The following is a 14,228-nucleotide window of genomic DNA, read 5'->3' on the forward strand; positions in this document are numbered from 1 at the left end:
CACTCATACACTTATGCACAGACTCACTAACTCAATCACAGACCCACTCTGGGACTTACGCACACACTGACAGACACACTCAGACACCCATGCACCTGCTCACAGATCCATCCAAGCATTCATGCACCCACTCACAGACACACAGAGACACACACACACACACTCATAGACCCACTCACAGACTCATGTGCCCACTCACAGACTCATTCACAACTCACAGGCTGACTCAGACACTCACACACTGATTCACAGACCCACTCAGATATTCATGTACCCACTCTGGGACCCCATTCAGACACTCACGCACCCACTCACAGATTTGATCTGGAACTCACACACCCACTGACTAACCCAACAGGACACTCATTTATCCACACACAGACCCTCTTAGAGACTGACCCAACCACTCATAGACCCACTCAGACTGTCACACACCCACTCACTCACCCACTCAGAGATTAATCCATCTACTCACAGATCTTCAAAGACACTCATGCTTCCACTCACAGACCCAGACAGAGAACGATGTGCTAACTCATCGATCCACTCAAGCACTCTTACACCCATTTACATAGCCATGACCACACCCGTACAGTCACTCACACACACACACAGGCCCATATAGCAACTCACACAACCACAAAACCACTCACACACCCACCAAGAGACCCATACAGCAACTAACACACCCACTCTCAAAGGTTACAGATAACAGTTCAGAAATAAGTTAATAAACCATTGAAATTCAGTGAATAAACCAAAGGTTACAGGGACATTATAGAACAGAAATAAAATTGTAACCATATCTATGTTTTTCCATGTATGTATATCTCTCAGGGTATTATTATGAGAAAAACAAAATTATGATGGCAGCAAATTCATTTAAAACTCTAAGGTACTCTGGGTAGCATTCCCAAAGTCGTTTTCTTTTTCTGCCTGTTCCATGACTGAAAATGCCAAAAGGTATATAGGTCAAGAGGATATGGCGTAATTGCCAGAGCAGATGACTGTGGAGCTGGGAACCGGGTTTGGTTCTTGGCATCAGCACATCATCCTGTGATTCAGGGCAAATCACATAAACTCCTTGTTCCTACAAAAAAAGGAATGTGTACTTGTGTAATGTAACTGGTGCTTGCGTAAAGCACTCCAATATCTGCGGGTCGAGCTCGCACTAGACAAAACTGAAAAAAAAAACAGTATTGGCGCCACCCAAAATGGTTATAGATCCTTATGGAGTCAAAGGCAAAATTATTTCTTGGGTTCCTTGAATTACAACTGAAAGAGAATACCTGGCAGCATGGGCTGCAGTACTCCTTTAGTGGTATGGCCAAATTGATTTACATATGGATTTCCCCTTTCTGCAGGAGCCAGATGAGTAAAAAATTATAAATTGAATTGTCCCCAGAAGAATCACCAGTGGTTCTGAATAATTTGAGCATTTCTATCATATATTTTCCTTAGCCTAGGAATGTGGCAGGCATAGGACAGATTCGATCCTTCAGGTGCGGGAGGATTTTTGGGGGAATTATAGGTTTACTTTTAATTATAATTTGAGTTAGCTCATGGAGATCCCTACTACATTTAAGGAGGGTTTAAAACCTCAAATCTGAAGTCACCAGATCAAGATGAATGGGATATAAGTAATGATCTTCTGCAAGAACATCTTTCCATTGGACTCTACCTGGTGGCTGGTCGAACTCGGACCCATACCCAGATTCAACACCAGCAACTTTGGAATTATCATCAACAGCAAACTGGAAATGCCCACATAGGTCAATGGCATCACTGCATCCTGCCTCCATACTTTGAAGATGCTGAAGAAGATCTTCAAAGGTCTCCCACATAACATCAGAAAACACAGGGGAATATTAGCAAGGTCCTGCGATAATCATCGCTCAGCGCTTTTAGCGCGAGGATAATTATCGCAGGCTAACGCTGGATTCTATCACGGAGACAGCGTGCTTTCAGCAACGCTTATCTCCCAAGCGATAGGAATTCATGCGTTAGCAGGAAAACAGTGTGATTATTGCTGGAAATCCAGCGATAATCACACTGCAACCAGCGAAACCTTGCTGAAAGGGCAGGGTGATCTTAGCCATGTAATCCACCTCCCATTGGATTACATGGCTAAGTCAGGTCACAAGCAGGTGTTAGGAAAGTAGCGCTAACTGTGGTTAGCGCTACTTTTCTTAACGCTATGCTTGTTTGCCTGCAGCTTGATAATTGGAGAAATGTCACTTAGCAGCATTTCTCGAGTTATTTTGGCACAGAATGCCCACTTTGTATCTCATTAGAGATGCAAAGCTGGGCATTGTTGCAAGGGGCGCTAAATCAGCAAAACGCGCAATAGCATGTCTTTGCTGATAAGGCGATAAAATTATCGCCGCTTTTCGGCTGAATACGGCCGCAAAAGCGGCAATAATTTTATAGCTCCGCCTTGGTAATATGCCCTGCAGTGACCAGCAAATTGGACTATGGAAACACACTCTATGCCGGGATCACCAAACAAATAATCACTAGACTACAAACCATCTAGAACTCAGCAACCAGACTCATCCTCATCCTCTGACACAGAACTCATAACCAGAGCACTGAAATTATGTGATTGCGTCGCAATTTTTGCATAATTATTGATTTGCCACATTTGCCACATATTTAATCACCTACTGCATAATCTGTAGATTTTAACAATAATCATTTTTTTCTGGCTCAAACGGTTCAAAAGTTACAAAAAATGTGACGTGTTGTCACAAAGCGAAAGGCCCTTTGCAAAGCCAGCCTGGTCATCTTTCTGTTGCATATTGCTATGTTTGGATGTTAAACTGTTGATAATGGGGTGCACCAAATGCTCACAGAGTGTTACCAAGTTTTAAAAAGATGAAATAGTGAAGTAATACTATTACAAAATATGCTGCATTATGCCACATAATTTGTCTTTTCTTGCCACCTAATTTACTCAACCTTGCTGCATTATGTGGCTCTTTTCTGTCATATAATTCCAGTGGCCCTGTTCATAACACACCATACCTCACGGAGATCCGCTGCCTCCCAAAACACAAACACTCTCAATTAAAACTCTTCACAGACACATTTAAGGCACTACACAATTCAAGCCCACCTACCTGAACAGTCTCTTTTACTTCCATCAACTAGTGAGGCACCTCTGCTCTGCAGGACTCAGCCATTCACACATCCCACGCATAAAGAGATCCTGATCAGGAGGATTAGCATTTTCTTACACTGCTCCTAAAGAGTGGAGTGACCTCACACTCTACATCTAAGCCTCCTCCTCACTTCTTGAATTTGATAAGAAGCTGAAAACCTGGCTTTTGAATTAATTAACCTAGCCAAGGCAGGGCTAGGTGAGGTTCTTTAGTTTTGACCCCATCTTACATTTGTCGTCATTTTGTGTTGCCTTTACACAGGCTGCTCTATTCATGAAGTGTCTCTGCCCTTTGGACTGCAACGTGTTGAAAACCCCCCTCTGTCCTTGCTTTGAAATCAATCTCAGACACCAGCTGGCCTAACTGCATACAGACATGTTCTGCCATTACTGATTGACCTATAGGTGCTGTAGTTAATTCACTTGTGGGTTGGGCAGAAACACGACGTAAGGGGGACGTTCTGGTTATATGATGCTTTTTTTTAATGTTCTCCTAGTGGCTAATATTTTGCAGATCTTGTATGTCCATATTAGGTATTTTGCATGCTTGCAGAAGCAGCTAGGACTGCCCCTTTCTTTTATGCTGAGTTTGTAACCCTAAGCATATAAAAGGCCTCTGTGTTTTGTACTCTTTATACTGCCTCATTCAGTTGCTAAAGGCTTCTGTGTGACACAGTCTCACTTAATTAAGTTTAATAAAGATGTCTTTTCATATTTCAGCTTCTGTGCATTAGTGAGACCCCTGAGAAGGAAGATTACAGTTCTTCATAGGCACACACACCTGCTCAGCTCCAGGATACCCTAGCTGGTGATGGTGCACTTTACAAATGCACATGACATAGCAAATGCTATTTATGTATCATGTATCAGTCTGTGTAGCCTTAAAGTGCATTTCCTAGAGAGTGTAGCCCAAACATTTCCAGTGATAGCCTGTTCAATCAGTTATTGATTGCTTGTGCACTACGTACACTAATGCACTGACAAATATGTGACGTCTATTGCCATGGGTATAGAGGCCCTCTTTTTTCTTGAATGTAAGCTCTTACCCAGGCCATGGTCTGTATAGTCATATAAGAACTGATTCTTACGACTTCTATAACTGTTCCTGCAACCACCTGAAGGCCTGATGTCAGTAATTGGAAGTGTTACAAAGGAAATTAAGGGAGAATCCCCTATGCTCAGGAAAACTCTGGTTCCAGACATTAAAATTTTACGTGTATCATCTGGCCTTTTCTGGCTTAGGGTTATTCTTGTTTCTCCCCACTAGGAGTCCTTAGGTGGGCTGAGACAGCAACCTTGTCTTTGTATCTTGCTGAATTGAAAGATTAAGACCTCAAGAAAATAATGAAGGATACAGAAAAAGTATACAATGTTTATGTTTATTAATTTGAATCTGTTCACATACTTTATTCAAAGTGATTAAAGCCAGCACCAAACGTAATGAAAGAAATACAGATACTTTCCCTGTGAATCCCATAAATATTACCAATAATGTTCCCCAAGTGAAAACAATAAATCTCTTACTAGGTTTACCTTATTGCATATGCTTTCCTTCTTCACCACGTTCAAAGATTTATACGTACTTCATTATCCTGAGTCTTTGGACGCAGGGAGGAAGAAAAGATGCATACAATTACTTTAAAAAAGATATGCAAAGTGATTTAAATAAAACCCATACAATGTACAGTTATACAGGCTGAACTTTGTTTACATTCAATGATCTTGTTGTTTATTGCAGCAATTTAAAGTGAAATTTAAGTTTAAACTGTAAACGATTCTCTGAAGAAGTGACTAGAAGATGCTTAAAAATGCATTGGAAAATATGACATGTTGGACTTGAAGTCATGAAGGAAATATGATTAAATGGAAAGTATGCCATATTGAGTTTGAGAACACGAGGGAAGGATGAATAAATATTAGTTTGTTAAAGCTCAAGAATAGACTGAAAATTTATTTTAGAAAAGGTGATTGAATATTATGAAGCAGGAGAGTACATGAGTTCACAGTGAATGGGGGCAACCAAGGAGAATATTAATTGCTAGACTTTGGTGGTGTGGTATTTGTGGCGCATGGTTAAAAAATTAAAATTAAAATATTTCAGATGCAAACTAACTTAAATGAGGATTGGGGATTAGGCATCTATTTATTATACTCTAGAATGTGGTTAGCATTGAAATAAACCAACAATATTTAATTCCAATTCTGTTTAAACATCTCAAAGCGAAATGTATTTTACAAGAGTCACTAATATTTATATGCAAATATTTGCATATCAAAAACGATCTCTTGGTTAATAGAAGGGGTACAGGGGATAGGGAGCATGATTGTGAAGTCCAGAAGCCCGTGCTCCTAGATAGAATCCAAATTCCAACAAGGGGCTAATGTTCCTGGACAAGATCTCTTAAGAGACCGCTAGTTTGGACATACACAATTTATTGATTTCTTCTTGCCCTACATACATATCCCTGATAAGTAGGGAGTAAATTGGTGACCGTGGGTACCAGAGTCACAGTGACAACATCTCCTGCGGATATTACCGTGGCGGCTCACCTTGTTGGCACCCTACAGCGGCACTGTCTTTTATGTTTTCTGATCCTAGTATGCAACTGTTTTATGCATTTGTATACGCTATCTTTGTGCCCTGTGTCTTGTTCTATATGGTTGGGGTACCATTACATGGGTCATAGACTTGAAGACATCAATGGTGGATCACTGTTTGCTGAACCAGGATTTTTAATCTCCTCTTTCCCTTGTTTTCCCCCCTACAGGTCGGACCCGGAACAAAACACTCACACAGTAGGTAGCCCCCAGGGGCACCAACACAGTGTGGGGTAGTTTGTCCATCTTATATGTTTTTTGTACTGATGAAGCACAGCGGATCCCTATGACCAGTTTAGGCGCAAAAGATGTTGACTCTTTTTTGAAGGAAAGACCTTAGTTAGGTTCCTCCCCTGAGACAGTAAGAGACTTTCCCTTTCGAGACTCAGCACCCTGACTACCAGGGTTCCTTTCAAACCTTAAGGTAGCACCCACCTGCCATAGGTTTTTATCCCTGGAAGGGAAATCCCCTCATTAAAGTATAGTGCAGGATCTCCCTTACTAGTTTCAATCCTTCGGTTCACACCCCACCACTTTGCATCATGTACCACCTCACCTGCACTCATCATACAGCAGCCTCTTAAACGATCTCCGCCAAGGTGACCCTTCAGGGGACCAGTAGGGTATTGCAGCGCGGCCTGACGAGGAGCACCACCCAATGATGAAGCATGACATCCCCAAGGGGATGTGTGAGGGCACCATAAACAGTCCCACTGACTGTCCTTATTCAGTACTCTGACCCAGACCCTCTCCACAATTTGAGGAACCATGCCACCCTCTCTATCTTTTTCAGGAACATCAGCTCCTTGTTGGAATTATGAAAATAACTGTTCATTTTTTTCACTATATATTTAGATCTTATAATGCTCTTCATCACTTTTAGCACAGTTTCTGTGGATTTGCAATGGTGAGATTTCTTCTGCATTAATCATCCAGTGTTACTTCTTCAAGCCAATAAGAATGAATTCCATTACAGGGCATTCGATTCAGAAAAATAAACTGTTTCAACATAACATAATCCCACTCTTTTGATATGGACTACACATGTTTTTTGTGATCATCCTTAACACGTATACCTTCCACAGCATTTGAGTCAGCAAAACTGAAAAATCAAAAAAACGGACATTCAATTTTTTACACTTTACCAGTTGGTAGCTGAAAAGAAATCCACAACTGTATTGTTATTAGGCCACTGCAGGACATTTCATTAAATACACTTTGCTATGGCGCATACACGAATTAAGAATGCACCCCATACCCAGGTACTGATTCATACTTCACATAAAAAACTGTCTAATTTATGAATTCAAATTGTAATTATAAAATAAAACCTCATCTTGCTGCCCTCCACTTACTAGTGGTGGTTTTACATCTATAATTTGGAGAATATCATTTTTATGGTATGATGCTTTCCAACAAGGGGGCTCATTACCTATGTTGGGTGGATTGCCAAAGACAGGCCATCAGTGGCGATCCAACCAACAGTCAGGGACTCGGTCCGACCGCCTCAATGTGATGCTGGCGGTCAGAACAGAAACTATGGGGAGAAAGACAGCCACCACCGATGAGATCTATGATCCAGTCGAGGCATAATCATATTCCCTTAGTGGCATCGGTGCCAAGCAGGCATTGCCATTGGGATTATGTTCACCATTTCCCACAGCCTTTTCATGGCGCTCCCACCGCCTTGGAAAGGTTGTCAGAAACTGCATTTGGGGTGCCCAAATAGGGCCCCCAATATTGTGGGCCACATGTAGTGCCCCCACACACACAGCCATGCATCGTGTGCCTTGCACTTCATGGTGCACTGCACACAGTGCATGTATGTGCATATATTATCCTTTTCCATTGCGACATGTGCTGTTGCTCTTTACCTGGGTTGTAGCACAATCTGCAATGGAAAATGACAGTTTCTGACTGCCACACAGGCAGTCCTATCATAATTTGTTGGTCGGAACAACCACCTGCATGTCGGGCGTTCAGAGCAACCGCCGCGATGTCGGGCGGCATTCCCTCCTCCTGCCATAATAATCAGGCCCCTTGTGTTTAATAAATGAGAGTTTTTCATTAGCACATTGGATGTCTGTAAATTCAAGCTAATATTTCCAGGTAATTGGTAGTTAGAGTAAAAAAAGAAGTATACTTCTAGCATAATATTATAATTTAATAGGTTTACCAGTGGATGGATTTTTTTTTATAATATGGGTTGACATTCATATATATTTAAACGTTCTTCTTTCACCAATATATTCAGAATGTCCCTCCTCTTTACTACATAAAACTTGGTAACTCTTTAAATTATAAACTGCATTTTCTTCTGACTCAATTAGCTTTATGATTTTAAAATCATTTTACATATTCATTTACAAGCTGTCGATTAAATCACTGCATCCGTAAGTCGACTTTGATCCATCTTAACCTTAGTGAAAAATAATTGTAACCTACTAAATTCATTCACATTCCAACTTGTTTCTAGAAATACTACTTGTGTATATTGTCTAGCTGAAATTTCTAAATAGTTTTTTTCCTGTATTTTAAAATTCCCTTCAACCAAAACCCTAAATTTGGCCCGAAATATTTGATGATGTACATTGCCAAAGATTAAGTATGGTCTCAGAGAAGACTGCTGTGGTCAGCAGGATTTATACTACCATCTGTGATAATCTATAATTGGTCAATTGAGACCATATTATCCGAAAAATATAAAAGAAGAATGTCACTCTCGGTATTTATGTGGTACACCACGTATTGCTGCCTGTTTTCTCCGACTTCATATGTATCAAATGCAGCTCCAGTGTGGTATATACTACGGTATTTTGTAGTGAGAAGGGTAAGATGAAAGTCATGGATACTGGTGAGATGCCCATACAATATTAAGCATGCTGAATTATAATGTCTTCCACAATTTGGGGTTGATTCTATTTTAAAATGGTATTATAGTATGTTGTTCTTTTGGAAAATTTGATAGCTTGTTTCTTGTGATCACCAATATTTAGATACAAGTCTTTTAAGTTGAGAGAGCTCATGTAATCCATTGTCTAAGATTAGAGTCCATCCTCTGTGGCTTACACCTTGTTTCTCACTCCAAATTCCTGTCAACCTTGTCCCCTCTCCATCTTGTCTACAGCTCTTATAATGAGTCTGGTGGTCCACGGACCGCCAGACTCACGGTCGCGGTCTCTCGACCGCCCTATTATGTTTAGGATAGCAGGGCTGCCCTGGGACTGCCGCAATGGCCAGGGAACGCCTGTTACCTGGCTGTTGCATGGCAATACTGAGGATGCAATATGCTTGGCGGGCCACTGTGGCTCCACCAAGCATATTACAAGTTTCATCACCAACACATTTCATAATGGAGCGACTGTCATGAAAAGTGTGGCCGTGAGGAAACAAAGGGGGGCCTACAGGGACCCCTGGTACTTCTGTCCCATAGGGTGCATGCAGGGGGGCATATGGTGTGCCCCTTGTCTCCACGCACCCCCATGTTCCCGCACAGAATGAAATGCACAACATTGTGCATTTTGGTCTGTGCAGGAACATGCTTTGACGTTCCAATTGTGTTGCCTATTTTCAAGGCACTGCTGCGGGAAAACCGAAGAACTACCCACCAGCAACTTAAAAAAGTCTGTTGTGGCTTTGTCAGTGTGGAGCGGGGCAACAGCGTAGCGGCTTTACTCCCACAGTACCAAAGTCATAGTAATGCATTAAGGCAGTCAATGGGAGTGAAACAGCGTCAAGAACATTCTGAACCTTGCTATTTGTCTTTGATCACATTGCACGGAAACCTTCTACATTATACAGGTATGGAACATTTATGCCGCCCCTTGTAGACTTTAGTGTGGCATGACATTCTGTTGACTAGATTAAACTTCTACAAACATGGAATACATAAGCAGGCATTTATATCCAGGCACTCGGGTGGTTTAGTCCTCCATTGAATTGTGGTTTCCATGAGCTGACTTGGACCCAACGATAGCCCATCAGTACAGTTGCTCTTTTGGGTTCCACAGAGATCAACATTATATACTGTACTCTTTTATTGAACATGCATAATCATCACTGATCAGTATAGAGCTTTGAGGTGTAGGGTCTCGCCCATAGCTTTGTGTGGGTGAGCAACAATTCAGAGCTCTGTAGGTAAATAAAAACTTACATGTATGTTTGCAGCATGGCTTGGTACAACCCAGTTTTTAGGGAAGAAAACAACATCATATTCTCTAGAGTCCAATTGCCGTAAAAGTATGATCCTATATCTAAGAGTCTGTTGCCAAACTCCTTGTATCTCACCATTATAGATAAGGAACCTGTACATGCTATGGAACCTCAATTTAATTCTGTAATGACAAAGCTCTTTCTTCACCTAGAAAAACTATAAAAACCTAGTTGCGCAACTATTCCTCCAAATATAGGCATGAACTTATGTTTTCTTTCCTAAAACCCATGCTTGATCATACCAATAATTTTAGTCTCATCATCTCATATTGAGAATCAGAAAAAGGGACCAAGACAAATAGTACAGGCATGTCCAGTTTCTAATAACTTATAGGGTATGGTCACTAAAATATGTTAAGTAATTAAAGTACTTGGTTTAAATATTGCTATCCAGTAATAAGTCATCCTCTTAGATATAACTTACAAGAGAAAGTCTCAAGGGTAAATGGATGTACCCTGTAGCTTTGAATCATGGGAATTAAGAAACAATTTACACATTATTTGGACATCTATTGCAGGAGGACATAGGACAATTAGGTTAGACTTGAGGGCGCTACTTCAATTGTAACATTATCACAAAAGTTGAGGAGTTTGATCTGATGTGAGGTTTTGATTTAAAGATTAGTTCCAAAAAATGATAGTAGTGCAATCTTATTTTAAACAGAACTTCCATGAAAACAAAAGCGGATCGCTGAATAAAACAATGTTGATCTGATGGAAAACTTAGTTTGGCAGGCCAGCTCATGCTAAATATTGCAGGCCTTTTGTTTGGTGTCTGGGTTGCCAAAGGATAAATAAGCAACTTAAGTTTAAATTTACAAAAAATTCATGCAATGCTGCACAGCAATCAAAGTTGCTCTACTGTATTGCGTGAGAGGGAACGATCAAGACTGCACTATATTGCCTAAGATGTGATTCTATTCTGCTCTCTCATGATACTACAAGGGTGTGTGCATGATGTCTAGCGTAGGTTTTTGTTCTGAAAGGGCATTCCTTCAGTATAAAATACTATGCAAAAACAAACTTTAATACTTTTTCCAAAGTGAATTTGTGCTGTACAGTGCAGCGTATCTGCCAAGTCAAATATGCTTGAAGAAATTAAAATATTTCTTTTTTTTTAATGCATGCCTCAAAAAGGTGTTATTTTTGCCCAGTCCACTATTGTTAGTAGGTACGGATTTGCATGAAAACAAACATGAGTGTGTTTCCTTCGGGAAACCTTTGGAACTCCCCCTTTTTAAAAAAAATATATATTTGTATTGATTTTCAAATAAAATCTGTCAAAAAATACAGTATTACTGTCATCCATTGTATAACACCGCCTTCCCATCGTGTCCCAGTATCCAAGATCTATCACTAAGAAGGAAGGAAAGACCATAGTATCAACTATTACAAGGTTACAGGATATCCCTGTCCTATCATTGTGTGTTCTCCCTCTCAATTATAGATCCGGCTCCTGCCAGCAGTCAAGAACCAATAATATCATGTGTACTGGATAATATAATATAAAGACCAAGCCAATCAACACCCTACTCCCTCCTCGCACCCGTACCACCGGTGTGCCCTAACTACATGCAGCTAATAAGTGTAGGAACATCGGATCCCTCTGCTATGATTAATTCAGGAACATCAGAACAGCACAGGCTAACCTACTAATATTCGAATCCAGCAGTTGCTCCACAGGATATATCCAGAGTTACTCCACTCCTCCCGTGGGACATGGCGAACCCGTTTGGCCCTCCACGACGAATCGGCCTCAGGCACCTGTAACCCAACAACCAATGCTTCCCATGTCCTCGTTGCCTCCAGTGCTTTTTCATTATAAGTCCGCGCAGCCTGTTGAAGCCTGATTGTACTTTCACTCAGCACCCATTTGAGTAAGTCTACCCTCCACCTTCCCTGGAAGTCCCGATGAGGTGACATTCGCCTCCCGGTTCCCGGCCAGGGCTCCTGGAGGACGGGCGCCTCCGCGTCCTGGGTCCCCTCCGTCACTTGGTGCGCACGGGTTCCCAGAAAGAGAGGTAGCCTTCCTCCAGATTACTAGGGGCAGGGTGTGCCGGGACACCCCTCCCGGGCGGGCGGTTCCCTACCGGGGACCAGATGGGCTGTGCCCAGTCAACACCTCCCAGGCGTCCGGGCTCCCTCCTCCGGCCCGTGGGGTGGAAAAGAGCCCGGGACGGGCTCCATGGGTCCCGGGCAGTCCACCCCCCGGGTGTCCGGGCCCGAGAGCTCCAACAGTCCCACCTGTGCCTGAGGCCCAGCAGCCGGGGTCTCCAAGCCCCTGGGAAGCCAAGCCCCCCGAGCCCTGCGTGGATAGGCGGGACCGCCCTGCCGCGATGGCCTCGGGCGGTCCTTTCGGTCCCGGCCATCTGGTCGCACCTCTCCCCTCGGCCATCTGGTCACCCGCAATGCTTTCCTATTGGGCGACCAGATGGCCGGGCTTCCCTGGAAGCCCTGATGAGGTGCCAGTCGCCTCCCGAATCCCAGCCAGGGCTCCAGGAGGTTGAGCGCGTTCGTGCCTAGGGTCCCCCGAGCCTCGCGGTGCGCACAGGTTCCCAGAAAGCGGGGTAGCCTTCCTCCAGATTACTAGGGACAAGGTACTCTGGGACCCCTCTTGGCCTAGCGGTCAGCTGTCAGCTGGAGGGGCCAGGATGCCAGCCCCAGCCCTGGGTCCGTCCCTGGGCCTGCCGCGTGGCAGGATGCCCTGGGTGGGGCCGGCGGACCTGGGGAAACTCCCCCTGATGGGCTGGGTCCAGGGGCTTGGGGAGTGCGGCCTCCCCACCCTGGGCTCCGTCCTGGGTCCTGCCGCGTGGCAGGGTGCCCAGGACGGGGTCCGGCGGGCCCGGGGAGGCTTCCCCTGTGCCTCTGGGTCTGGGAGCCCTGGCTGGGTCCTGGGGCCCGGCCGGGGCCACTGGTCGGGTGCTCCGGCCCTGGGCCCTGTCCCCCGGCCTGCCGCACTGCCAAAGGCCCGGGACAGGGTTCTGTGGTACCCGGGGAGCCTCCCCTTGCTTGGCTGGGTTCAGGAGCCCCATCCGGGGCCCCTGAGGGCCCCAGGTAGGGTGGCCTCCCCACCCCGGGCACTGTCCTGGATCCTGCCGCCTGGCAGGGTGCCCGGGATTGGGTCCAGCATGCCCGGGGAGGCTTCCCCTGCGCCTCGGGCCTGGGAGTCCTGGCTGGGTCCATGGGCCTGGCCGGGGCCCCGGGTCGGGTGCTCCGGCCCTGGGCCCTGTATCCTGGCCTGCCGCACTGCCAAAGGCCCGGGGCTGGGTTCAGTACTCTGGGACCCCTCTCGGCCTAGCGGTCAGCTGGCATCTGGAGTGGCCAGGATGCCAGCACCAGCCCTGGGTCTGTCCCTGGGCCTGCCGTGTGGCAGGGTGCCCAGGGTGGGGTCCGGCGGACCCGGGGAAACTCCCCCTGATGGGCTGGGTCCAGGGGCCCGGGGGAGTGAGGCCTCCCCACCCCGGGCTCCGTCCTGGGTCCTGCTGCATGGCAGGGTGCCCGGGACGGGGTCCGGCGGGCCCGGGGAGGCGCCCCCTGTGCCTCCGGGCCTGGGAGCCCCGGCTGGGTCCAAGGGCCCGGCCGGGGCCCCTGGATCGGGTGCTCCGGCCCTGGGCCCTGTCTCCCGGCCTGCCACACTGCCAAAGGGCTGGGCCGGGGTTCCGTGGTGCCCGGGGAGCCTCCCCTTGCTTGGCTGGGTTCAGGAGCCCCATCCGGGGCCCCGGAGGGCCCCGGGGAGGGCGGCCTCCCCACTCCGGGCTCCGTCCTGGATCCTGCCGCATGGGACAAAGTCCAGCGGGCCCGGGGAGGCTTCCCCTGCGCCTCCAGGCCTGGGAACCCGGGTGGGTCCAGGGGCCCGGCTGGGGCCCCGGGTCAGGTGCTCCGGCCCTGGGCCCTGTGCCCCAGGCTGCTGCTCCACCAAGAGCACAGGACAGGGTCCGTCGGTCCTGTGCAGGCCTCCCCTGCTTGTCAAGGTGTCCGCGGGCCCCAGGTCGGAGGGCCTGTCGGGTCCCCCTGGCAGCCTCCATGGCTGGGGTCCAGCTGGGGTCCCGGGCCTCCGGTCCGCCATGCCCTGGGTGCCCGCTCACTCCTTTGTTGGGACACAGGATGACCAGATGATCGCCCAGATCCCCTGGGCCATCTGGTCGGCCAGATCCCCTGGGCCATCAGGTCGCCCTGATCCCCTCGGCCATCTGGTTGCGCGCAATGCTTTCCAATGGGGCGACCAGATGGCCGAACTTCCCTGGAAGTCCCGATG

This window comes from Lissotriton helveticus, chromosome 4_1 (genome assembly GCF_964261635.1).
Source record: "Lissotriton helveticus chromosome 4_1, aLisHel1.1, whole genome shotgun sequence".
In the NCBI taxonomy this organism is placed as follows: Eukaryota; Metazoa; Chordata; class Amphibia; order Caudata; family Salamandridae; genus Lissotriton; species Lissotriton helveticus.